Source organism: Stenella coeruleoalba (assembly GCF_951394435.1).
Source record: "Stenella coeruleoalba genome assembly, chromosome: 21".
Lineage (NCBI taxonomy): Eukaryota > Metazoa > Chordata > Mammalia > Artiodactyla > Delphinidae > Stenella > Stenella coeruleoalba.
The window spans coordinates 24,621,282-24,647,724 of NC_137167.1; the positions used below are offsets into that span (position 1 = coordinate 24,621,282).

At 46.4% G+C, this 26,443-nt stretch overlaps 1 long non-coding RNA gene across 3 annotated transcripts in view; it reads left to right on the top strand.

The window, feature by feature from the left end:
• LOC307179792 overlaps window positions 1-26,443 on the top strand; it is a 70,675-nt gene that overhangs the window by 1,331 nt on the left and 42,901 nt on the right. Inside the window, exons 2-4 of one of the 3 annotated variants that reach the window (XR_013825556.1) lie at window positions 1,208-1,328; window positions 16,121-16,327; window positions 17,229-20,463. This is a non-coding gene — a long non-coding RNA (uncharacterized lncRNA). Of the gene's footprint in view, window positions 1-1,207; window positions 1,329-16,120; window positions 20,464-26,443 lie in introns of those variants that run through there. The other 2 variants (XR_013825554.1, XR_013825555.1) reach the window with 2 other exon arrangements.

Genomic DNA, 26,443 nt, shown 5'->3' on the forward strand with positions numbered 1-26,443 from the left:
TTTCCCTGGGTCCCCTGAGAACTTAAAGAATTTGTCATTTCTCAGTGTGTGCCCCCCTTAGTGCCTTCCAGTTCAGCACCAGCCTTTCCTGGGTATCTGAGGGGACTTAGAACATTTCCAAGCAGGCCTAGAATGCTTTCCATGGGACTGCATTTGGGTAGCAGCATTTCCCAGGCTCCTGAACTGACCTAGAAAATTCTGCAGCAAGGTTAACTGGCATAGGCACCCTCTCCATTCTTTCCAGGCAGACACTAGTGGCTCTTGGGTCCTCAGGGCCACTTAGAAAATCTTAAGAGTGCCAGGCAGGAGATAGATGAAGTTCACTGATGTTCCGTGTTAACAAAAGCAGTTCCTGGCTTGACAAACTTTTTTTTTTCCGGTGGCTCTTGTGGGCCAAAATGCCCTGCCTGTTGTTTTTACTTTTCCCATGTCCCACTGGAAAAAGAGGTTTAAATAGAGGAGGGAGGTGGTCTGATGCACTTGGAAAGACAGAGTGAAAGAGAGTGAGTAAATACCGTAGTTTGGTGTTTAATTTTTGCTAGAGATATGCAGTGTCCATTTTTCCTCTTCAAATGTTTTTCATATGGTACAGTTTCACTGAGCTTGTTTCGATATTTTTAGAATGAAAATTAAAATGTGAAATTTATAAGGCTTCTCTTCAAGAAATGGTATCTATGAATTGCATAATATTTTGTTTGAAATTACAAAAGAGCAACAGTTGGCCTAAAGAATCTAAGTTCATGCTGTGTAAGGAGTCCTGCACACCTTGTTAGACAGTAGTCATACCTTATTTGGCAGCAGCCTTAGAAAGAGATGCATTTAGGGGCAGCAGGAACTCACTTTCATAGAGCTCATGGTTTTTGTCAACTAGGCCAAGTGATACATGGAAACTATCAAATTAAATGTAGAAAACTACTTGTATGGATTTTATTTAATTGCGATATGGTTTCCAAATGGTACGTTATATATTTATTATAAGTTTTGCTTATATGAAGGATGTTCTAGAATAGATGGTCATATTGATTTTTTTGTGTAATCCAACTCATAGGAGCAATACTCATTTTTCTTCTTTCTTTTAAAAAAATACTGAAATAGAAATTAGCAAAAATTATAGGGCATGAAAATTCTTTTGGAAAACAATTTGTCATTCAGAAACAACTCTTATTTTTGGTTCATTTAAATATGTTTGTGTGTATGTTTCCTCCAGGGAAGCTGGACTCAGGATCCATCTTTACTTCCCTCCAAAGCTCCACCTACACCAGATATTAAGGCCGCAGCACTCTCTCATTGCTGACCGCCTTGCTGCACTTTCTGCTGGCCACCTTCAGGTCAGACATTTGGACTTGTACTTTTTGTTTAGAGCTGTTCATGGGCCATCGGATTGTTCCCTCGGCATCCTCAGAGTTTCCTGGCTGTGAAGCTGTGACCTGGTGTGGCATTAATGGTTCCCTGGTTCTAGGGTGTACTTAGAAATTTCTGCACAGGTGAGGACTTCTCTCAAGACTTCTGAACTTGCCTTGGTGGTTTGTTGGCCCTGAGAGGTCTCAGGAAATTTGAAGTGACTCTTGTGACCCAAAGATGGCCTCCAAGTAACTTCGGGCAGCCATGGGCCCTTGCTGGACCCCAGATAACTTAGAATATTTTCCAGGGGCTCAGGCAGGACAGGATGCCCTTTTCAAGCTTCCCCTGTAGAAATGGCAGGTCTGAGCACCTGGAAGGGGACTTGAAAATTTCCAGGCACTCGTTGGGGAAAATGCCATCAGGAAGTACTGTGGTAGAGCAGGAAACCTGTGTGTGTGTGTATATGTTGGAAATAGTCATCCTAGCCGGTAAATCAGACCGTGACTGGATAGAGAAATGTTATTTAATGTCTTATAACAACAACAGCGACAATGATAAATAATACTGTCAGGAAATGGGAGAATAGAGTATAGACTACCCTGAATGAGTGACAGAGCGCCCAAATCAGTACTTATGGGGTGGTTTGAGTCGCAGTCGTACGTAGTTCTGTACCTTGAAACGTGTTCCTTGCAGGTGGAAGACCACGCCAGAAGGGAAAAGCAAACCATCAGAAGTCAGGCAGAGGTGTAATTGGGGGATTCCTGGGGGACACTAGGGGGGGTGATAGGCACTCACCCACTGCCCTAAACCCACCTGCTTTCTGGAGAGCAGCCAGCTAGCTGATGGGGCGCAGCTCCCTGCCAGGAAGGCAGGACTCCTGAGCCACTCCCACATTCCTGCAGTGTAGCAGCCCTGCCTATGTGAACATTAAGCCCCCAGCAGCATGTGATCCTCACCACCACACTGCCCTCTGCCCTCTGCTCTTGCTAGGCCCAGGAGGTCCAGACATCTCTGTGTGCAAATCCCCAAGCCCTGGGCCATTGGAGGGCTTTGATCTCAGTGATCCAAAGCCAGCAGGTGAGACATGGGCTGGTCTTTGTCTGTTGGCAAACTCTGGACTTCATGTCTTCCTACACCATCACTTAACCACCCTCATATATCTGTACCCCATTCACCTTTCATCAGCTCTTCCTAGAGAAATCGTTACTTTCTGTCTCTGAGACCTTTCTAGTAAGTGATTGAGCTCTACTGGATAAAATAACACCACATATTGTATTATGATACCATAAGCTTGAAACTAGTAACGTAACTACTACTAATGGTCATCCCCCAAACTGCATAGAAATCATTCACTAATTCCACATAAACATGCTAAGTGTCTTCTTTGTTTTTTGTTTGTTTGTTTAATTTATTTATTTTATTTGGCTGCGTTGGGTCTTCGTTGCTGTGCGTAGGCTTTCTCTAGTTGCAGTGAGCGGGGGCTACTGTTCAGTGCGGTGCGCAGGCTTCTCTTTGTTGTGGAGCACGGGCTCTAGGCACGTGGGCTTCAGTAGTTGTGGCATGTGGGCTCAGTAGTTGTGGCTTGTGGGCTCTAGAGCACAGGCTCAGTAGTTGTGGCATGCGGGCTTAGTTGCTCCGCGGCACGTGGGATCTTCCTGGACCAGGGCTCAAACCCATGTCCCCTGCATTGGCAGGCGGATTCTTAACAACTGTGCCACCAGGGAAGCCCTAAGTGGCTTCTTTGTACTGTTAGAATACATCAGTGTGAAAAATAGAGTTCCTTGCTTTTTGGAGCTAACACCCAGATCTTTTCTGTAGTCAAACTTTTTCTATAAGTGGTCAGATATTAAATATTTTTTGCTTTGCAGGTGTCTTTGTGACAAGGTCTCGGTTTTTCCATAGCTGTACAAAAGCAGCCATCAACCAGACATAAACAAATGAGTGTGGTTGTATTCCAGTGGACAAGGACATGGGAAAAGGATTAGAATTTCATATATAATTTTTACACATGAATGTTCTTCTTTTGGTATTTTTCAAAATCGAAGAACCTGAAGACACCTCTTAACCTAGAACTGTTACGGTGCAGCAAGTAAGATTCGCACATGGTCTGTAGTTCTAGGACCCCTGACTTGCATCATTGTTTGCATATCCAACTCTTTCATCCCGAACAACGTTATTTCAAATATTCTCCACTTCACCCACCTTCTGACCTAACTCACTCAATAGATGTGCTGGACCCCACTTCATAAAGAAATTAAAGTCCATCTCTTTGGAAGTTTTCGTCACCAAATCTTAAAAAAAAAAAAATCCCTTGTGGTACATCTATTCAATGGAATATTTACTCAGCCATAAAAAGAATGAAATAATGTCATTTGCAGCAACATGGATGGACCTAGAGATTGTCATTACTGAGTGAAGTCAGACAGAGAAAGACAAATACCATATGATATTGCTTATGTGTGGAATCTAAAAATGGTACAAATGAATTTATCTACAAAACAGAAATAGAGTCACAGATATAGAAAACAAACTTCTGGTTACCAGCGGGTAAGGGGAGGGAGGGATAAATTGGGAGACTGGGATTGACATATACACACTACTATATATTAAAATAGGTAACTAATAAGGCCCTACTGTATAGCACAGGGAACTCAATACTCTAATGGCTTATATGGAAAAAGAGTCTAAAAAAGAGTGGATGTATGTATCTGTATAACTGATTCACTTTGCTGTACACCTGAAACTAACACAACATTGTAAATCAACTATGCTCCAGTAAAATTTTTTTTAAATAAAAATTATAAATAAGTACAGGTTTTTGGTTTTATGCTAGTAGCACGTTATTGAGGTATAATTTAAATACAGTAAAATACACTAATTGTTGCAAAAAGAACAAAAACAAAAAAACCTTTGTGTTCCTAACTTCCTTTACTCCTTCCATCATGTTATAATAAAAAATATACCCTTACAAGAGTCTTCCTTGACCATTCCAAGCTGAGAAAGTTGCTTTTACTTGCCCAGACTTTTCACCTGGGTATGTCTTGGTTTAACATTCCATCTAAGGACATGTCCATCTCTCACTTGGAATCTCCCTTTCTTCCCCTTCTACTTCCATCCAGAGAAAGCTTCTTTTTTTTTTTAATTAATTAATTTTATTTATGGCTGTGTTGGGTCTTTGTTGCTGCACGTGGGCTTTCTCTAGTTGCAGTGCACGGGCTTCTCATTGCGGTGGCTTCTCTTGTTGTGGAGCACGGGCTCTAGGTGCACAGGCTTCAGTAGTTGTGGCTCGCAGGCTCTAGAGCACAAGCTCAGTAGTTGTGGCGCACAGGCTTTGTTGGTCCGCGGCATGTGGGTTCTTCCCGGACCAGGGCTCGAACCCGTGTCCCCTGCATTGGCAGGTGGATTCTTAACCACTGCACCACCAGGGAAGCCCAGAGAAAGCTGCTTTTAAGGGTTCTTGTAATTAGATTAGATCTAACTGCATAATCTTTCAAGTTCAACCGATAGTGACCTTAATCACATCTGCCAGATCTCTTTTGCCTTGTAACATACCATAATCATGAGAGTAACGAGGGGTGGTATTCTGGGGGCAGTTTTGGCCTAAAGCAACTTCTTGAAAATATTCAGACTGCTGGTATCCACCCCAGACCAGAGGGGAGTGACTGCTGGGTGATATTTCTCATTTCCACATTTCCCAAGGATTCCTAACCTGTGGGGATTACGGTTGGTGTGAGTCAAGAGCCCCGAAGTCTGGGGCTAGTGTTGGGATCTTCTTGTCTCCCTTCCGATTGTGTTCTGGCTACTTTAATTGTGCCCAAGAGATTGTAGCATGGAATTCTCAGCACATTTTTTGTAAAATGTAAGGCAATTTTTTATTTGCTTTGCTTTCTTTATCTTAACAGTTTGGTGTTATTTTCTGACACAGCTTCTCTAGGTGATACATCTAGTCAGGCAACTTAAGACAGGTTCAAATGGAGAGACCCACCCCCACAGAAGGCAACAGGGGTAACAAAATGGTCTTAGGGATCTGTGGAGATGGGTTCACCTTGAACTCTTGCCCTTCTGCTCACTTATCACCTGCAAACTGCCCTTGTCACCCCATATGTAAATAAGAACAGCCATGACTCATAATCTTCCAGGTTTCAGCGCTTTACACTCACGAAACCATTTCCACCCCTTAACCCTGTGAGGACAAGGGCCATCTCCGTTTGTGCATCGCCCAGCATGTGGGGATCCTGGCTGGAATCCACGCAGGCTGAGTCCAGACTCTGGGCCCTTGACTCCTGAGCCATCTGGGTTCAGTATTCTTCTGGCCTTGGGGCCCCCTGCCCTCCAGGATGATGGTGGTCACATGAATGATGAAGATGCCCATGGAGGTTGTGTGGATGCAGTAGGAAGAACAACTGCCGACACTGGTTGAGCACTTGTTATGAGACAGCTCAGGCAGGCATGTTTCAGATGAAATCATTTCCAAGCCTGGGGAAGTGGTGCCTGGTCATGTGAGCTCTTCTGGACGTCCCAGACCCAGCACAATCTGGAGCGACGGAGAGAGAGGGCCTGCGCCTCAGATGTCGTTCCTGAAGGATAACTGTTCCTTGACCCTCTGGTCCCTATACCCCAGAAGAGGTTCAGAATTGCTCACAATTGAGAGATGAACAGGAATAGGGACGAGGAATGGAGAAGGGGCTGCGCTGTGGCATGTAGTCGGCGGGGTGCGGGAGGGTGCGTTGACTCTGTGCAGAGCAGGCACGCTGTGCTTTCTTAGTGTGCTGTGCATTGGGCGTAAAGATGGCCATGAAGCCCTCTCCAAGCCACCCCTTGGTTTCCTCTGTTTAGCAGTCGGAGAATCCCGTAACCAGCGTCCTGGCTGAAGAGAAGTGTGTTTCGCCTCAGTGAATTCTGGGGTACACTGTATGGTGGGAATAGGGGCTGCTTGACTGTCATCAGCTCCAGATCCCCATAAAAGCCTGGAGAGATTAAGGTTTGGAAATGCAAGCTACAAGGTACAGGCTTGGAATTTCCCTGTCTAGGCTTCTAGGAGGACCGGAAGGTGGATGGTATGTTGGGTGAGTGGAGTACATGTCCAGGCTCAGAGGAGAGGAGGCTGTGAGGCCCACAGAAGGAGGTAGGTCTCCTTCCCTCCACCCCAGAGTCCTCCAGTCCCAGTCAGCACGCGGGAGCCCCATGTGTATCCAGGACCTTTTCCTGGTAGTTTTCTTTTCCATCCTCCTACTTGTTCTTGTCCTCAGGGAACATGCCTCACCGTACAGACCTTGGTGTGGCTCCACTCCACCCCATGAGTGCTGATATGGTCACGTGGTCAGCGACTCTTAGAAGTCTTTATCTTTTCTACCATCTCCTTGGGCTTATTATGATCCTCAACCTCATTGTCATTGTTCTTGTTAATCATCAGTATTGAAGTTATTACCACTGTTATTATTTATCATTCTTGTTATAAAACATTGCATGAAATTCTCTGCCCCCAGAGAGCTTCTGATTTACTAAAGAGGCTGACAGAGGGTCCCCACAGTACCTCCCAGTAACTTCTAGGGAAGAGCATGTGGGAATTGTCAGAGGCTGAAAACAGTCCACGTGAGCAGGGATGGCGGTGGGAGGACATGCTCGTTCTGCCTGAGACCCTGAACATGTCCTAAGTGAGGAACAGCAACTGCTCGTGCCTGGCAAGAAAGGCTGGAGGGGTAGCCCCTGAACCCCAGAGCCTCTGTAATTTTCTGAATCCATGTGGAGGTGTTAATTAGATGTGTGTACATCTACCAAAATGTGGGTTCATACACTGTAACAGTTTAAACTGCACAATTTACATTGTAAACCATGTAAATGTGGGAGGTCTCACGTTTCTTTGTAAAACTTTTTTTTTCTTAAGATCCCACCCAGGTAAGAGATGACTAAATTATGCCACAATATAGACGAACATTCAGTTTCTCTTGCTTCAGGGAGTGTTTTCTTCACAAGCATGGTATTTATGCACAGCACTAGCCTGGATTGTGGAAATCCACATTTAACCTGAAATCCTGTTCATGGCTTAAGGGGCCAGTATTCAGAGACCAAGTTTCAAAACAGGCAGGCTCTGAAGTAACATTTTTGAAGGAAGCTGGAAATTATTTTATACTTGATGTTATTTTTATTCCATATTAGAGAAAGAGGCATGTTGGTAGCACTGCAATTTGTAGTGAATGAGGTTCCTGGAAGCACATAAAGTTTAGGAAGGAAAGACTTAAAATCTCTGTCCGTCGTGCTGAACACACAGAGGCCAAAAAATACATTCACATTCTCCATGCCTTAGTCACTGACTGTGCTTCTGAGGCGTTTCACCATTCACCTGCAACGGAGGCTGAAATGACGTCTGTCATGGGTTGAATCTGTGACCCCAAAAAGATAAGCCCAAGTCATAACCCCAGGGATCTGTGCATGTGAACTTATTTGGAAATAGAGTGTCTGCAGATACAGTTAAAGATCTCAAGTTGAACAATGCGGTATCACCTCACACCAGTCAGAATGGCCATCATCAAAAAATCTACAAACAATAGATGCTGGAGAGAGTGTGGAGAAAAGGGAACCCTTTTGCACCGTTAGTGGGAGTGTAAATTGATACAGCCACTATGGAGAACAGTATGGACGTTCCTTAAAAACTAAAAATAGAATTACCATATGACCCAGCAATCCCACTACTGGGCATATACTCAGAGAAAACCATAATTCAAAGAGTCATGTACCAAAATGTTCATTGCAGCTCTGTTTACAATAGCCAGGACATGGAAGCAACCTAAGTGTCCATCGACAGATGAATGGATAAAGAAGATGTGGCACATATATACAATGGAATATTACTCAGCCATAAAAAGAAATGAAATTGAGTTATTTGTAGTGAGGTGGATGGACCTAGAGTCTGTCCTACGGAGTGAAGTAAGTCAGAAAGAGAAAAAAAAAATACTGTATGCTAACACATATATATGGAATCTAAAAAAAAAAAAAAAAAAAAGGTTATGAAGAACCTAGGGGCAGGACAGGAATAAAGACGCAGATGCAGAGAATGGACTTGAGGACACGGGGAGGGGGAAGGGTAAGCTGGGACGAAGTGAGAGAGTGGCATGGACATATATACACTACCAAATGTAAAATAGATGGCTAGTGGGAAGCAGCCGCATAGCACAGGGAGATCAGCCTGGTGCTTTGTGACCACCTAGAGGGGTAGGATAGGGAGGGTGGGAGGGAGACACAAGAGGGAGGGGATATGGAGATATATGTATACGTGTAGCTGATTCACTTTGTTATACAGCAGAAACTAACACAACCTTGTAAAGCAATTATACTCCAATAAAGATTTTAAAAAAAGATCTCAAGTTGTTTCCTTAATTTATTGTGGACCCTAAGTCCAGTGAGTGGTATCTTTGTCAGAGATGAGAGGGAGTGTGAGCCGCAGGGAGAGAGGCCATGTGGTGACGGAGACTGAGATGAGCCAGCAGAGGCCAGGAGCTGCCAGAAGCTGGAGGGCGGGGGGCTGGGGGGGCTCCCCAGAGTCTGTGGAGGGGATGTGGCCCTGCCAGCACATTTTTGGGGGCTTTGAGAGAATAAATTACTCTTGTTTTAAGCTCCCAAGTTTGTGGTAATTTGTTATGGGAACCCTAGGAAACTAATATAGTGTCCTTTGTGACATCTTCCATTTTTTCAAAATGCTTTCTCAAAATGACATCACTTTTATTGTTTATTTGATACTCTCAGATAAGATGCAAGTAATGCGTACAAGTATGAACCATAAGAAAAAAGCCACTGTACATCCAACAAATACGGTCCCCATGTGGAAGTTTACTATCTGACCCTTGGCTCCCATCCCACATGCACACTAACGCACACGTCCAGGCCTGTGTGTTTAGGAGGGTTTTTTTGGGAAGATGCTGCCTTTCAGTGACAGCGGGCTTATCTTTATAAAGTCAGTTTCCACAAACACTGGGGAACAGGCTCAGAATTTGTGTTTTTTAGTGTCATTGTCTTGGAATTATTCATATAATTGAAAGTAATTCCCATATCTGCTTTGTCCATAATTATTTGCCCCTTTTTTCGTCTGTGTTTTGTTTGTTTCTAGTATTACTCTTTTACATGATGTGCCCCATGTGAATTCAGGTTATAAATCTTTTCAAGAACAGCTTCTGTGACATCCTCTTTTTTGTTCTATATATATCGCTTGTATGCTTGTAATTTTTACTGTTCCTTTTTGCTCTTTTGGATGTTTGTCGCTGTTTTTCCAATACCCCATTGTTTTAAATACTCAGTTTTCCCAAGCCAACATGTTCTAACATGTAAGTGTATCTGTTAGGAAATGTTGAAAACTGGTGACATTGTCATTTTGTGCTGTAAATGTTTCTGAATTCCTCTGTACCCCACTATATATAAAAAAATTAATTGAGTTTTCAGGAAGTTCTTATATAACTTCTATTTTAATGAACTGAAGCAAGTAAACATAGCATATAGCATTTAGTTAGTTTTCCCTGTATTTATATCTTTATGGATTTGGACATTTGCTGTTTATAATTTAGTTTCAGTTTCATACGAGCTTTCTATTTATTGCGTGGAAAGATCATTGTTTTAGGGAAAGAGGATACATAACTTTTTTTTTTTTTTTTTTTTTTTTTTGCGGTACGCGAGCCTCTCACTGTTGCGGCCTCTCCCATTGCAGAGCACAGGCTCCGGACGCGCAGGCCCAGTGGCCATGGCTCACGGGCCCAGCCGCTCTGTGGCATGTGGGATCTTCCCGGACCAGGGCATGAACCCGTGTCCCCTGCATCGGCAGGCGGACTCTCAACCACTGCGCCACCAGGGAAGCCCGAGGATACATAACTTTTAAAGATAGAGGTGGCAACCAGGAGAACTCTGTAAGATATTAATACTATGCAGCCAAAATACAGGGAAAAAAACTATTCCTAGAGCATTTACATGTCTCCATAAAAAGCTCCACCATTAAGGCAAAGTGCCTTCTACCCCCATTTTCAAATAAAACTTTCCCTGCTGTCTCTATAACCCCAAAAGTTTATGAATCTTCACATATAGAACGCCAACACACATTCCCCACATCTCTGAATTTTACAAAACATAAGCTCAAATACAAAAATCCCATATCTGACCAAGGCAAGGTGATATGCAAAAAATACCTCTGTTCTCATACTTAGCTCTCATACACTAGCAGGTAGTTTTCCTCCTCTGGAGATTCTTCTCATCCCACCTCTTTATTTTGACTGCTGAATCACAACTGCACTGCAGCGCCCCGGGGTGAATTCTGTTTTCCTGAGGTTGAATTCAGGCTTTGGTCAGTTTTGTTCTTGGAGAAATTTCCCCTGGTCTAAGGTGACTCCTTTGGTTGGTGTTTCTTCCAAATTCTCCTGTGACTCAGGAACTTGGATGTAGGCATCTCCTTCAGGGCTTCCTAAATCTGCTCCCATGGCTGTGTCATCAGCCCAAGGGCTGTTGATTCCCTACCTATTGCCAGACTCCCACTCTTTCTTTCCAGTTCGCTCTTCTGAGTGTTAAAGAGGACATAGGCAGTTTGGCTCAGGAAAGAAGTCATGTCACAGGTGGCGACCTTAGATCATCCATCATCCCACTCTTTTTTTCTCCCAGTTTTTACATATCAGAAGTAATGTCCATTGAGACAACTCAAAGCGGCATAGACCAGCACAGCCTAGAGTAAATAGACAAGTTGTCCTGCGTTCTGCTGAGACAGGAAGATTTGCACGTCAAGACACTCAGGATATGGTTACTCAGCAATTTTGTCACCTGTGAACTGTTTCAGTACAAGGATGAGGACCTTAGAGGGAGTGTGCAAAGTAAACATTGGCAGTAGGCACCTTCTTTAGACAAACACTACAATGACAGGAGTTTTCGTGGTCCAGCTCTTTGGGCTTCATCGACTATCCTGAAGCTTGGCTCTCACTCTCAGCTACCTTGATATCCAGCTTAATGTCCAGGTAAGGGTCAAAGGTGTTTAAAATGCCCTTGCAATGGAGACACTTGATTTAAGGTCTCCAGCACCCTCTAAATATTGGTCATGTTAGGGTGGTGCCCTTGAAGTGACACTGTAACTACTTGTCACCTTGCAAACGTGCCTTCTGCATGGCTTTGACAGTGAACATCAGAAATTCATGGACATCTTCCTGCTTGTGTGTATGGAAGCCAGCAACTCACGGGTGTGATGGCTTGATAACATCACAATGATGATGGCTTGCCTAGTACATAGGATGCAGAATCCTTAATGCCGACAAATCTGAGAGTACCCCTGAGTCGGTGTAGAGTTGCCAAGGGATGGCGTATATGTCACATTTTGCAGTGCTGCATTCATGTAGCAGGCGGTCCCCATATTCCAGAGTCCCATAAAGTCTCTTTTAAGTCAGACAAGTTTCTCTGAAGGAGTGAGCACTGTTGCCACAGAAGCAAAACCATCATGCAGGTTATGGTGTCTGTGGTGATTGTGATGGTTTTTCTGCTAGAGTGAGACCCCAGTGGACTTCAGCACCAGCTGTGGGTGCCTGAGCAGGTTTGCGTTTTGGAAAGATAATGAACTGAGCCTCACCTCCCCAGTGGAGAAAAGTAGCTTCAGTGTCTCAAACTGGCTGTATCATTTTACATTCCCGGCAGGAGTGAGCGAGAGCACCTGTTGTCCCATATCCTTGTTTACATTTGGTGTTGTCAGTGTTCTGTGTTTTAGCCATGCTAACAGGTCTTTTAATTTGCAGTTCCCTTATGACATGTTGGATCTTTGCCATCTGTATGTCTTTAGTCAGGTGTCTGCTCAGATAGTTTGTGCATTTTTAATTGGGTTGAACTTTTAAAATTTCTTTTAAGATTTATTATTATTTATTTTTGGCTGCATCAGGTCTTAGTTGCGGCATGCGGGATCTTTGTTGAGGTGTGCAGGATCTTTTGTTGCGGCATGCGGGCTCTTCGTTGTGGTGCATGGGCTTCTCTCTAGTTGTGGCGTGCGGGTTTTCTCTTCTCTAGTTGTGGCGTGCAAGCTCCAGGGCGTGTGGGCTGTGTAGTTTACAGCACACAGGCCCGCTAGTTGAGGCACGCAAGCTCAGTAGTTGTGGCCCGAGGGGCTTAGTTGTGGCATGTGGGATCTTAGTTCCCTGACCAGGGATCGAACCTGGGTCCCCTGAATTGTAAGGTGGATTCTTTACCACTGGACTACCAGGGAAGTACCTTAAATTTTAATGAAGTCCAATTTATCAATTTTTTTCTGACATGAATCATGGCTTTGGCACTGCACCTAAAATGTCATCTCCAAACCCAGAGTCATCTAGACTTTCTCTTATGTTTTCTTCTAGGAGTTTTACATTTTACATTTAAGTCTATGATGCAGTTTCAGTTGATTTTTATGAAGGGTGTAATATCTGCATCTAAATTCATTATTTTGCTTGTGGCTGTCCAGTTGTTCCAACACCATTTGTTCAAAAGACTGTTGTTTCCTCATTGAATTGCCTGTGTGCCTTTGTCAGAGATCAGTCCAGTATATTTGTATGACTCTCTTTCTGTGCTTTCTATTCTGTTCTATTAAACTGTTTGTCTATTCTTTTGTTAATACCACAGTGTCTTGATCACTGTAGCTTTATGGTAACTTTAAGTATTAAAGTTGGGTGGTGTCAGTGTTCCAACTTTGTTTTTCTCCTTCAATGTTAGGTTAGTTTTTGGTCTTCTGTCTTTTCATATAAACTTTAAAATCAATTTGTTGATACCCCCAAAATAATTTGCTGGGATTTTGACTGCCATTCTATTGAATGTGCAGGTCAAAATCAGGAAGATCTGATAACGTGACAGAATTGTGTCTTCCTCACCATGTACATGGACTAGCTTTACTTTTATTTACATATTTATTGATTTCACTGAGTTTTGTACTTTTCTTCATATAAGTCTTATATATCTTTTATTAGATTTATGCCTAAGGATTTCATTTTTTGGGTGCTAATATAAATAATTTATTTCAAATTCCAGTTGTTCATTGCTAACATATAAGAAAGTGGATAGCAGGGAAGCCTGTAGTCTGTTGTAAGGTACTTGCAAGTGGCATGGTGTCACTTTAAAGTAGACTTAGATTAGTTGTAAATGCATATTGCAAACTCAAGGACAGTGACAAACATTTTCTAGAAGTATGATTGATTAATTGATACAGTAAGAACAAAGAATGGCATTATATAAATTATATAAAATGCTCAGTTAAAACCAGATAAGGGAGAAAAAATTGGAAGACAAAAAAATAATAAAGAACAAGGGCAATGAATAGAAAACAGTTACAAATAGGATAGATACCAATCCAATAGTAACAGTAACCACTTTAAACATCAGACGTTTAAATACATCAATTAAAAGAAAGACTGGGAATTCCCTGGCAGTCCAGTGGTTAGGACTGTGCGCTCTCACTGCCGAGGGCCTGGTGCAATCCCTGGTCAGGGAGCTAAGATCCCACAAGCCTGTGGGGCACAGCGAAAAAAAAAGACTGTAATGTAATAATTTTCACAAAATTCTGCACTCAACATTCCCAAATTGTTCCATGTTCCTACATTTTATTTTATTTTATATTCAATAATAAGTCATTAGGCAGAAGTTTGAATTTATGGATGAATTGTGTTGTAAAACATTTATGATGGAGGTTTTTCCAATTCTGAGACTTCTAACATGAATTTCCGCTGAAGGCTTTTTCACTTTGATTTTAGGATTGGTATCTCCTCAGTATGGGAACTTTAATATTACCTAAGGGGTTGGAAATCACTGAAGGCTTTCCTTAATTCATTACACTGAGTGTTTTATACAGTGTGCAGTCTCACATATTCTATAAGTAAAGGGCTTTTTACATTTCTTTCATTTAATAACTTCTCCAGCATGAGTTATGTGTTATTTCATTTCCAACTTGCTTCTCCTGGTAAAGACTTGTCTACTTTTCTAAAGATTTTCCTGTTTTTATAGTTTTTCCTACCCTGAATTTTCTTGTGCACACTAACGCTGAAGCTTAGATGAAGTCCCTGCTGCAGTGGGAACAGAGAGAGGCTTCCTCCCAAATGGAGGTCACTCGTGTTGTTTAAGGATAAGTTACGGGGGCTTCCCTGGTGGCGCAGTGGTTACGAATCCGCCTGCCAATACATGGATTCGAGCCCTGGTCCAGTAAGATCCCACATGCAGTGGAGCAATTAAGCCCGTGCACTACAACTACTGAGCCCATGTGCCACAACTACTGCAGCCCACGTGCCTAGAGCCCGTGCTCCGCAACAAGAGAAGCCACCGCAGTGAGAAGCCCACGCACCACAACAAAAGAGTAGTCCCCGCTCGCCGCAACTAGAGAAAGCCCGCGCAGAGCAACAAAGACCCAACACAGCCAAAAATAAATAAATAAAATTTTTAAAAAAGAAAACTTAGGGGTTACAGAGACGTTGATTTTCACCCTGTGTGCGCTCTCTGGTATGTTAGGTTACAGCTGTGGTGAAGACTCTTCCACACTCATCGTATTTATAATTCGGGCACTCATATATCATCCAGAGTGAGAGCTTTGACAGAGGCGACCCTGGATGCACAGATGGCATCCATATGGTCTTCCTCCAGGGTGAATTCTCTCATGTCATCCAAGGACAGAAAGTTGGAGATGGTGACCTTCATAGACCTCCCAGGAGAAATCCCTTCCCACTGACTTCATACCAGGAAGAGCAACAAATTCCCTGGATAATGGTTAGTTTTACCTCCTGCACGTTGACTAAACCATGGCTGAGGATGCCTCCCTTTTGGCAGATCATTCTAGGAAGGTGGGAACCAAATCTGCAGCAAACTCATTCATCTGTGTCATCGTCTCCATTGAAGCATCATTCCTTTCCTTGGTTAATTAGTGCCCACCTTTTTTTCTTCCTTCATCTTAATTACAATTCAGTCTGCTTTATTCAGTTTTTTGGGTGACTACCCAAGTTCCTTATGGTAGGTAGGTCAAGAAGCAGAGAGAGAGAGTTCTCCCCCCACCCCCAGGCAGACTAAAGACCGAGGATCTGGTGCAGGATGTCCCTTCTTCAATGCCTTGACTGGGGTCAACACATATCAAGGTTAGGGCAGTGGACTTGGCCCTCCTGCCCAGGCTCACAGGTCTGCTCCCTCCCCCAGCCCCTGAGGCCTGTGACTACAGCATCCTCGAAGCTTTAAACAGCTTCTCGGTGCTCATGGGAACTCAGGGAAAACAGGATCTGCAGACCAGGAAGCAGGTCCTCACCCAACCCCAGGTCCCCAGCACCTTGACCTTGGACTCCAGCCTCCAACCTTGAGGAACAGATGTCTGGTTTCACGCTCATCTGCAGTACTTCAGCAGCCAAAGGGACTCAGAAGTTGAGCATCTACTCTGCCAGGTGGCTGAGGAGCTTCACAGATACAAATGAAGTGCAAAACCCTGTCTTAGAAAACCTTTGACCCTGGTGGGAACAATACCAGCCAGTAAGTACTGGAGGCTCAATTTACAGGGTAGTTGAGACTCTTCCACTTTTCAGAAAGGAGACACCAGACTCTGGCAGGCCACCACTGGTCCAAGATGACAGAGGCTCCTGGACCTGGAAATCGGCCGGTCTGCACCAAGAGGTGCGGTCGGTGTGAAATTCACACTGGAACCCAGATGTGCTGGGGAGGAAGAAAAGTGTAAAATAACCTCACTAGTAATGTTTAGATTGAGTACATGGTTAAAGAATCATATTTTGGATCCATTGGGTTAAATAAAATGTTATGAAAATTAATTTCTTTTTACTTTTTCCTGTAGCTACCAGCACACTTAACATTTCACGTGATTCTGTTGGACAGCGTGAGTCCAGAGCCGAGTCAGTTCCTGCTTTGGGAGCAGAGGGTCCTGACCTTGGGCAGCATCTCCAGCGTCGTCCACCAGATGGCAGTAGCTCCCCTCTCTCCAACACGACTTTGCCAGAGTCCCCAAGGGCTTGGAGTAACCCCATCTGTCCATATGCTGCAGGTAAGCTTGCTGCCGCCTCTTCCTGCCCCGAAGGGCGTGGGCCATCCTTGCTCCTGAGGACAGGCTGGCCTGCGTGTCTTGTTTGCGGGCAGGATGTGGGGTGGAGCCCCGTGTGGTGGGAAGGGAGCTTGGGGGGGTGGGTGCCCTCGCTCCTGCTGTGAGTCCGTATGTGACTGGGCACCACAGTCCTTCCTGCAGATGGTGGGGGCAGGCCGTGAGGCAGGGTCCCAGCACCCCACCTCTCTCACGAGTGCCGTGCCTGATGCCCTTCCAGGAGGGAGGAGGGCCTTTCCTCCACAGCACAGATCAGTGTATAATGCACAAATAAGGCAGAGGGTGGAAGTGCCAATGTGAGCAGCTGCTGCCCGGCCAGGCTGGGTGTACCCTCACCTCCTTGTCCGAGGGAGGAAGCCAGCATCGTCCTGCACCTCTGTGTGGGAACTGAGTATGTCTTCCCAAAGGCCCTGAGTGACAGAGGCAGGATCAAACCCAGACCCTCTTTCACCCAAACCTATGTTCCTTCCACAACCCTGACATCCCTTTACTCTGCCCCACGGAGCCCAGGGACTGGATCCTGAAGATGCGGTGGGGGTCCCTTGATCAGACACGTCACCTTGGGCTGTGCCTGGCGTTCCCCAGAGCATGTGTCCAGGGGTTCGTCCTTACACTCCCTCCCCATGGTTGGGCCTGTGTCCAGGGGCTGAGGGCAGGACTCTGCTGGGCAGAGAAGAGGGGGCATGGGGCGGCCGTGGCAGCCCCCAGCTCCTCAGGTCCAGTTAGGTGCATGACCCCGAAGCCCCCCTTGAACTGGTGTAATCCAAACAAGCGAGACAGGTTCTCAGAAAGGATTAGAGGGTTTAGATGTACTCAGTCCCTGGAGGGCGTGGACGTTTGTGTTCAGTTCCCTTGCAGAGCCTGGTGCTTCCTATCTGTTAGCCGGGGTCCCAGAGACAAGGCCACCTGGTTACTAAGGACTGAATTCACTTTTCACGCCGGCTCGAGGTTCCCCAATATGCAAGTAGTTCACAGCCTGCAGACACGACCAGAGGACGGGTTTGAAGAGACACTGTCAGCCCAGACGGGGACGTCAGGCCAGCAAAGGAGGCCAGTGTGCTGCTTGTTTGCACGGAAGATTACATTTTCAAATAACATATCATAACGGATTAAAGCTGAAAAAATCATTTTTTCCAGGCCACTGAGCACTTTATAGGATTATTCAGTCCAAAGGGGCTCCTGGCTGTTATCCTCTCAAGGTCAGGAGAACAAAGTTTCTGCCAGTGGCCTCGGTCCCAATCTGAGCTGAGATGCAGCTGGCCGTGCCAGGGAGCTGGTCCATAGCTGCCTCTTCCCAGAGAGACAGCCAGTCCTTGTCAAAACAAATAGCAGACACCTGAACCAGTGAGCACTTTGTTTTTAATTAACTTGGAGCGACTGGAAGGGGTAACTGAAGGCCCCTTTGGGGGTCTGGTGTTTCTGTAGGAGGAGAGCTTGATTCCTGCAGCTGCTGAGCCTGGTCAACAAACGGAAACCCATCAACGACAAACACGTTCCCGAGTGAGGCTCCCTTGGGGTCCAGCATCCAGGGATCTAGGAGAGACAGGAGTCGGGACCGCTCATGATTCCTGAGGGGACAGCAGGGTCGGGGGCGGAGATGGGAATGAAATGACCCCTGGGAACCTGGGCATCTGCTCCTCAGAGCCATGGGGCCTCATCTCTGGTCTGACTTCGTCCCCCACGGCCCACCCTGCCCCTTCCAGACAGAGGACCCAGCGCTCAGGGAAGGTGCCTGGCCCCAGGTGCAGCTCCAACGGCAGCATCTGCAGGAAGTCCCTGCAAGGGAGCTGACCTTGGCTTAGGGAGGATCTGCACCCTTTTCCTTCCAAGAAAATGGAAAAACGCATTGGGAGGGGAACTAACAAAACTTGCTCTGGGGAGACAGCAGGAGTGGAGTGGAGACCAAGGGGCAGAAATTCCTTCACTGAGCACTCAGTCTGGGCCCAGCACTGCGGCAGGACCCAGAGGTGGAGGGTGAGCAGGGCCAGCAAGACGGGGCTGTTCCCAGGTAACGTGCACCCGCCGGGGAGCAAGAGGCTTCGCTAAAACACAGTCAAGAAAACACAGAGGCTTAGGTCCGTGATCAAATCAGCGGGATAAAGATCACCTGGAAGCCATGTCAGTTCACCAGATCCGAATCACAGCTGCACAGACAGATGTGAAGATTAGCACACGGGACAGTGAGAGTGAGGGTCCTACGAGGGGAATGGAACTCTCCCCTTGCAGCTCAGAGAGAAGCCCACGGGGGCTGGAGCCACGGGATCGAGGGGCCGGCTCGGGACCTGAGTTTGGAGAGAAAAGGCAGGGCTGGATTTGCAGAGCCTCACAGGCTGAGGACAAGTTTGGAGTTTTTTGAGCATGTACGTAACCACATGATTCACCCCCAGAGGACCAGCCTGTCTTCACACAGAGGGTGTCGAGTGGCGGGCAGCTGGGGAGCCCCATCAGGAGGCCCTGGCAGACAGCACAGGTGCCCACTAACCATGGGACATGCTCTGGGACTGGAGATTCGGGAAAGAGAAAAAGGAAGTTGCAGAGGCGAGTGGAGCCAGCTTTGTGGGAGGAGCACGGCGCCTGCCAGCCCTCCCCTCTGTGCGGGGCTCCAGGGGCCGATGTGGGCAGAGGCCTGCAGTGCACGTACCAGGAGCAGGTGGGGCTGTGAGGAGGGTGCGAGGCTCCCTTGGGGTAAACGTGAAGCTCAGAGGGAAGAGGAAGCCCTGGGCAAGAACGTTAGGGCAGCTCTCTGGGGCACCTGCTCCCAGGGCCGTGTGACCCGTGCACCTCAACTCCAGTTTGGTTACGGTACCACCTACTTCTAGGACTGCAGAGGAGAACGAGGAACAGCCGCGGCCTTCGAGGGTGCCACTCATACCAGAAGCAACGGGAAGGCGGCATTTAGCAGAAGTGCACTTTCACAGCTCTTCAGCATTTAAATTTTTAAAATTTAAATAAGAATTTAAAATTTTTAGGGTGTCCAGCATGCTGGTTTGAAACACACACAGTGAAACAGTTACTACAGTCAAGCTAATTAGCACGTCTGGCTCACGTAGTGACCACTGTGTGTGGTCAGAGCACCTGAGGTCTACTCCCTGAGCGAATTTCCAGGACCTGACCCAGCGTTATCACCTGCAGTCACTGTGCTGGACAGTAGTCTCGGGACTGCTCACCCTGCGTCCCTGCAGCTTTGTCTCTGTGACCAGCTCCTGCCCACCTCCCCTACCTCCCGGCCCCTGGTCACCCCCATCTACCCTTTGCTTAAAATTTAAATCAACAAAGCTGACATCACAGCTCCTTGCATAAGAATGGATCAGGGAGATCTCTTTTTGGTGAGAGTTTGGGTACAACTTAAAATGCTCTTAATGCTGCAAAACTGCTCAGGAGGTGCCGTAGAACAAAAACGTCTCCCGGTTCTAATTTCCACCCTCAGTGGCTCCACAAGCCCTGTAGGACCAAATCCATTCAGGTTCTCATCTAAATGAGTATGTGTGGCTTTGTGCATGTTTGTCTTGTTTTTTTTCTTATTGTGAAAATTTGTCAGTAGAGAGAATAAGTTATACAGCTGAGCGATCTGGTTCCATCTTTGCCCTGCCTACCACTCTCCCCCAGGGGCGTTGGGGCAATTCCAGATATGGTACTGTTGCATCCACCCTAAGGATCTCTGAAAGATGGGAGGTAATTGCATTTCTATCATTAAGCAAAAAGTTGACAATAATTGCTTAGCAAAACAAAACACCCAGCATGGTATCTGTTAATCTGTGGCCTCATTTAGCTGGGAGAATGCAGAGCTGTGGAAGGGTGAGTGTTTTGGGGCCGGCTGGAGGCCTCCGGGCACCAAAGCAGATCCCATCACGGGAACCCCGGTGCCTGGCTGTCTCTCTTGGTGATGTTACCAGCCTTTGAAAATGGTTGCCTAGATTTACTCAGGTATGCTGAGTTGTGAAACAGTGACATTTTAATTCCAAGCTTCTATTTTAAAAAAACAAAAAACACTTTCCCTCATCAACTACTTGTACCTTGAGGTTCAATTTAGATTTTGCGCTTTTTGTTTTAGTTTGTTTTAATGTCTCTTAACTCGTGGATTTAAACATTAGATGTGTTTCAGTGCGGTAATTCTCACATCTTCAGTCGGTGGGGGCCTCTTCAGTGAATCCTTTTGACGTGGACCTGGAGACCTTTGGTGGCTTTCTTGTTTTCCGGTGGACACGATGTTTTAGATGTTGCATTTCCCGACTCAGACATGAAATCTTCCATTTCTCCCAGAAGCCACGGATGGTTTTAGTGAGAAATCTACTCACTGGGGGTGACTACTGATCGGGTTTGGTCACTGTTTTCAGTCCTTTTCTGTACAAAGCTAGTCATTTCATATCCGTAATTCCCATTCGAATTTAGGAATACAGTGTTTTTACTTAACCTCATCCATTGCATGACCGTCTCCTTTCACTCACACTATTTTGATTCTCAGTGATATCAAAGTAATGACTCAATCTGACCTCAATGTAAAAACGTTAATCTCAGAATAACAATGCCCATGCCCGCTCCCGCTTTTAACTTAGTGGTTTCCTTCTGTTATTGTTATAGTTATTGCTATTATGGGTGTGTTTCAGTAGCAGGAAGCCCTGTATTTTCCTGGCTCGCCTTTATTGTTGGCAGGGAATTGACAATGCTCGGGGAGATTTTCCTGTGATTGTTCATGCTGCTTATTTTTAAAAATAAAACAAAACAAAGACTTTTCCTGAATCGCCAGGAGATAGCAATGGGCTGGCATAGCTTTTTAACTTTGAAGCCCTGGTGCTTCCTCTTTTGTTGTTTTCACAAAGCGATGAGCAATTTAGCCTGGGCGGTTCAGAAATCAACCCGCTTGTCTCCCCTCCCCGACCACCTGCGAGGTGTCTTCTCCTCTGCCCCTACTGTGCGTCCTGATCAATTTGGCCAGATTCAGTCCTCAGGAGTTTCTCCTGAGGGAGGGAATCTGGGTGCTGGGGGAGCTCTGTTAGTTTTGAGTTGATAGGGTTCAGACTGTTCCAGAACTGTGGGATCCGTGGGTGTTCTTAGTTTTGCTTTCAGATCTAGTATGTCTGTTTCTGGGAGAATTTTGGGAAAATACAAAAGCACTAAATTGCCACCATCTTCCCAGACTCCTTAAATGGGCTTTCAATTTTCTAATGAGACTTAGAACAGGGTCAGTTGTAGAAAAGAATACAGTACATCACTGTTATTGTGGACAATATAATCATTCACTAAAATTCAAAGTCAGTGTGCTTCCTGGTACCCAGGATTCTCTAGAAGGCTGTCTCCAAAGGTTCTGGTCTGTACTCTTCTCTTGAGGTTACGAAATAATTTTCCTGGCCACCAAGCAAATCTGACCGATATTCCCCTGCCCTCTCACAGAGTAGTATATGCAGTTCTGATCACCACACACCATGAAGTCAGTAAGAAAACTGGAGAGTGAAAACAAGGAAATGGTGATGAATTAGGGTTCCCATTGCTGCTGTAGAACATTTCCAAAAATTCACTGGCTTAGAACAGCACATATTTATGATCTTACAGTTGTAGAGACAGAAGCCTGAAGTGAATGCACAGGCAGTTCCTTCTGGAGGCTTCTGGGGGAACCTCTTCCCTGTCTTCTTGCAGCTCCTCGAGGCTCCTGCCCCCTCCTCCACCTTCAAGGCCTCCGGGCAACTTCTTCTCACATCTTCTTCCTCTGACTCTGACCCTCCTGCCTTCTCCTCAGCCACCAGCAGGGAGTTTATGGGTGAAATTCAGACCTGAAGAAAGGGCCTGGGCAGAGGAAGGAGGTGTGGAGCTTCTGGCCACGGTGGGGGCTCTGGTGCAGGAGGAGGGTGGGGAAAAGGAGCCCCGGGGTCAGCACATGCCAGCTGCTCCCGAGCCCGCACCCCTGCGTCGGCCACTCGCACTCCTCCAGTGAGTTCTGAGTCTAGGGCCCAGGACCTGAGTGTGACATTATTTGAAAGATCCATCACTGAGAGACAGAGAATGAAACCACTGTTTCCATCGAAGCGCTGGCAGCTGAGGTGTGTTCACACTCAGGTGGGGGCAGACTTAGCCTGGGGGGACGAGGGGCGCCCGGTCCTGGTGGGGCCGTGGCGTGCTGGGGCCGCTCTGCGAGGGGTGAGCGTCCCTCTGAGCCCCTCCCATGGGCTGAGTGTTCAGGAGAGGGCTCTGGGTGGCAAGCTCCTGCTCGGGACATGGGGCCAGCAGCTCCCAGCACCTGGTCCCTGGGGTCTTCCTGCTGAGGGGTGGTCTGAGTGCCGTGGCCCTCAGAATGGAAGTTGCCCCTGGGGTCATTTCTGGGTAATCCTGCTTGTTACGTTTCAACCACACTGTCTTCCACTTGTCGAAAAGTTTTACAGAAAATGTTGGTCTGGGGCTTCCCTGGTGGCACAGTGGTTAAGAATCAGCCTGCCAGTGCAGGGGACACGGGTTTGAGCCCTGGTCCGGGAAGATCCCACATGCCGCAGAGCAACTAAGCTCGTGCGCCACAACTACTGAGCCTGCGCTCTAGAGCCCACTAGCCACAACTACTGAGCCTGCGTGCCGCAACTACTGAAGCCTGCGTGCCTAGAGCCCATGCTCCGCAATAAGAGAAGCCACCGCAATGAGAAGCCCACGCACCACAACAAAGAGTGGGCCCCGCTCGCCGCAACTAGAGAAAGCCCGCGTGCAGCAACGAAGACCCAATGCAGCCAAAATAAATTAATTTTTTTAAAAAAGAAAATGTTGGTCTATCGGGTAAATTCACCCCCACGACCCCAGTCCATACGTGCAATGATGCATTAACTTTAACTTTCCAGAATCTCCCGCTTGTAGAGATTCACAGGTAGCCCTTGGCTGGTTTGTTGTTCTACAAGAGACATGACCCAGCTCCCTGGCGGTGGCCAGGGGAACAGAAGAACCAGCTGTGGGCTGCCCTTAGCAGGAAGCCGCCAGCTTCTGGGCTGGGCTGATTAGAAATTGGGTCTTATGTTGGGTTTGACCCCAAGAATTGAACCCACGGAGGCACCTCTGCAGACTGTTTTCCACTGTGAATTCTGGAGATGAGCTGGAGATTAGAAAATTGGAAAATTCCTGATACTCTGCCCCATTCAGAAGGGCAGAGTTTAGATGCCCCTAGAAACAGAGCGGCTTGGAAAGATTGTCCCTTGAACAAAGAGCTTCCTTCCAGGACTGCAGGATTTTCTCCTCAGCTGCCCTTTTGCATCGCCTCAGAGATTGTTGGGACTTGACATTCTAATATCCCACTGTCTGGACAGGCCAAGTTTATTTATCCACTCACCTGCTGAAGGACATCTCGTTTGCTTCCACGTTTTGGCAGTTACGGATAAAGCTGCTATAGACATTTGTGTGGGCATAAGTTTTCAGTCCCTTTGAGTAAATACCAAGGAGCATGATCGCCGGATCACATTGTAAGGGTATGTTTAGTTTTATAAGTAATCACCAGACTGTCTTCCAAAGTGTCTGTACCCTTTTGCGTTCCCACCGGCAGTGACGAGAGTTCCTGTTGCTCCACGTCCTTGTCGGCATTTGGTGTCAGTGCTCTGGAGTTTGGCCGTTCTAATATGTGTGTGGTGGGATCTCATTGTTTTAATTTTTATTTCCCTAATGACATACGACGTGGAGCATCTTTTCATATGCTCATCTGCCATCTTGATGAATTTTAATATAATTTCTAAAATTCATAGAGGGAAAAAAAGGTGATTTTGGTTAAAGTTTTCTGGCAAATGGACGAAGTAACATATGGCAAGTGGTTTTACCTCTGAAACATTGATACAAAAACTCCACAAACGTCTGCAGAAGGAGTTTCCATAAGGAGACGCAGCACATTAAGCTTCAAGTATTCTGACTTTGGCTAACAGTGAGAGGCTCCTTTAGTGTAAAGAAATAGAGTGCAGTTGTTTTAACCTCATGCAAAAGGAGACTTTCTCTAAGATCTGTCCACAACGGACCTGGAGTATTGAATAAAATGTTCTCTTTCTTTAACCGATCATCTCTTGACAAGTAGAAATATATATAGATATAGATATTTAAATTATAAATATATCTATATATAAAATATCTATATCTGTATATATATACATATATATATATGTGTGTGTGTATATATATATATATATATATAAAGCACAGACACCACTGCTCCAGATTTGTTCAAACTGGTTCAATGCTGCATTTCAATTCTTGTGTCAAATGCTGGTTTAGAAGGATTTTTGGTGACATGTGTAATCTATGGTCTAATGATCCAGGCTGATTGAATGTTGAGTCAGTAAGAATTTCTCATTTCTTCTTAATATGATCACTTTTTTGAAAGCAGATTTTTTTTAATAGAGAAAGAAGGTAAATGTCACACATTTCAATTTAAAATGTGAAATGAAGTATATTTTCTTGCTAATGGACACAAAAACGTGGGTTTTTTTCTTTTCCCAGTCAACAGATTTTATAGAGCAGACCCATTGTTTCTGTTGAATCCCCACTAAGCCTACGGACTGGACACACGGTGAGTCCTAGGACCTCAGCACCCGTATGCCTTCACAGCCTCTGCCGCGCCCCCTGCAGCCCAGGCTCTGTGGCCCATTGCTGGGTGCCCTCCATTTATTAGTCTCAACTTACTTCGCACGATTTCTCTTCCAACTTCTCTGATGCTATAAAACTCCTCTCTTTTAAATTCCATCAACACATTTTGTCTATTTCTGCCTCTGCGCATCTGTTTTTGCTGCTCCAACATGAATGCCAACCTCTTTCTCTCCCAACAATTAAAATGGGGCCTGTGCCTCAAGGTCGCTACAAGGTTACCTGCCCGATGTGCGCACAGCTTCTACACTGCTTTGTCATCAGACCACTTACTAAAACTGCTTACATTACTTAACCCATCCCAGCTTCAATTTACCATAATTCACGCACAGAATGTCCTTAGCACCCACTGCTGCCTCAGATGCCTGGATGAAGGGCAAGAAGTCGGCACCAGCCGAGGCCCCGAGCTCACGGCACCTGCAGCTCCTTTGGTCAGAAGACGGAGTTGGATCAGACACGCGGCCCCTCAGGCCGTGAGGACTCCCAGGAGGGCAAGGGGATGAAGTAACAGGGTGGGCTCAGGGTCACCAGAGCTCCAGTATCCACGGCCTTCGAGTGGACGACTGAAGTGAGCCTGGAGAAGAGCATACGCCAGCTTGGAATATTCGTCCCGGGGGGAAAGGCTGACGACTGGGCAAACAGCGCCAGGAGAAGGCAGGAAGGACGGAGTTGGGCCTGTTGGGCACAGTGGGGCCTCTGAGCTCGGCCACACGGGTTACTGGAGGGTGAGCGCTGGCTGCTGTGCGGGGCCGGGTGCAGGGAACGGGACTCCAGGCTCCCAGAGGCACGTGGAGGCTCGGACCCTGGGAATTGGCCAGACTCGGGACTTGCTAATGGACTGGGCTTGCGACGTAAGGAGACTGGGTTTATAGAAAGTTCCTGAGCCTGGGGCCCGAGCCGCTGCTGGTCTCTGCCATGCTGAGCAGGGCAGGGCAGGGCAGGCAGGGGTCCTGCGCTGAACCTTTCCGTGTGAGCTGCCGGCCAGAGATCCAGGTGAGATGTCCAGGCAGAGGCTGGGTATGTGAGCCCGGAGAGCAGGGCTGAGCATCTAAATGTGGGAACCTGTCAGCATTGTGGTCGTGCTTAAACTCTTGGGATAGGGTGCGACACCCTGAGTACGGAGACAGACAAAAGGATTTCCATTGTTTCTAGGAAGAGAAGAGGATCCAGCCTTGTGGCCAAGGGCACAGCAGAAAAACTGCAAGTTCCCAGAAAAATCACTTCAAAACCTGGTTTCTCAAAGGTCAGCAAAAGTGACCAAATACTGTTGCAAGGACCAGGCAGATGAGGCTGACATCTGCCAACAGGAAGTTGACAGGAACTTTGTCAAGAGCATTTCAGAGGCGCCGCCGCCACCCCTGGGCTGGAAGCCTGGTCAGCAGAGTGGGGGCAGGGGAAGCCATGCAGTAATGGAAGACAGAGAAGTGAAGTGGAATCCGGAGACTGACGTGTGCTCGTCAGCGGGGGTTCTGCTTG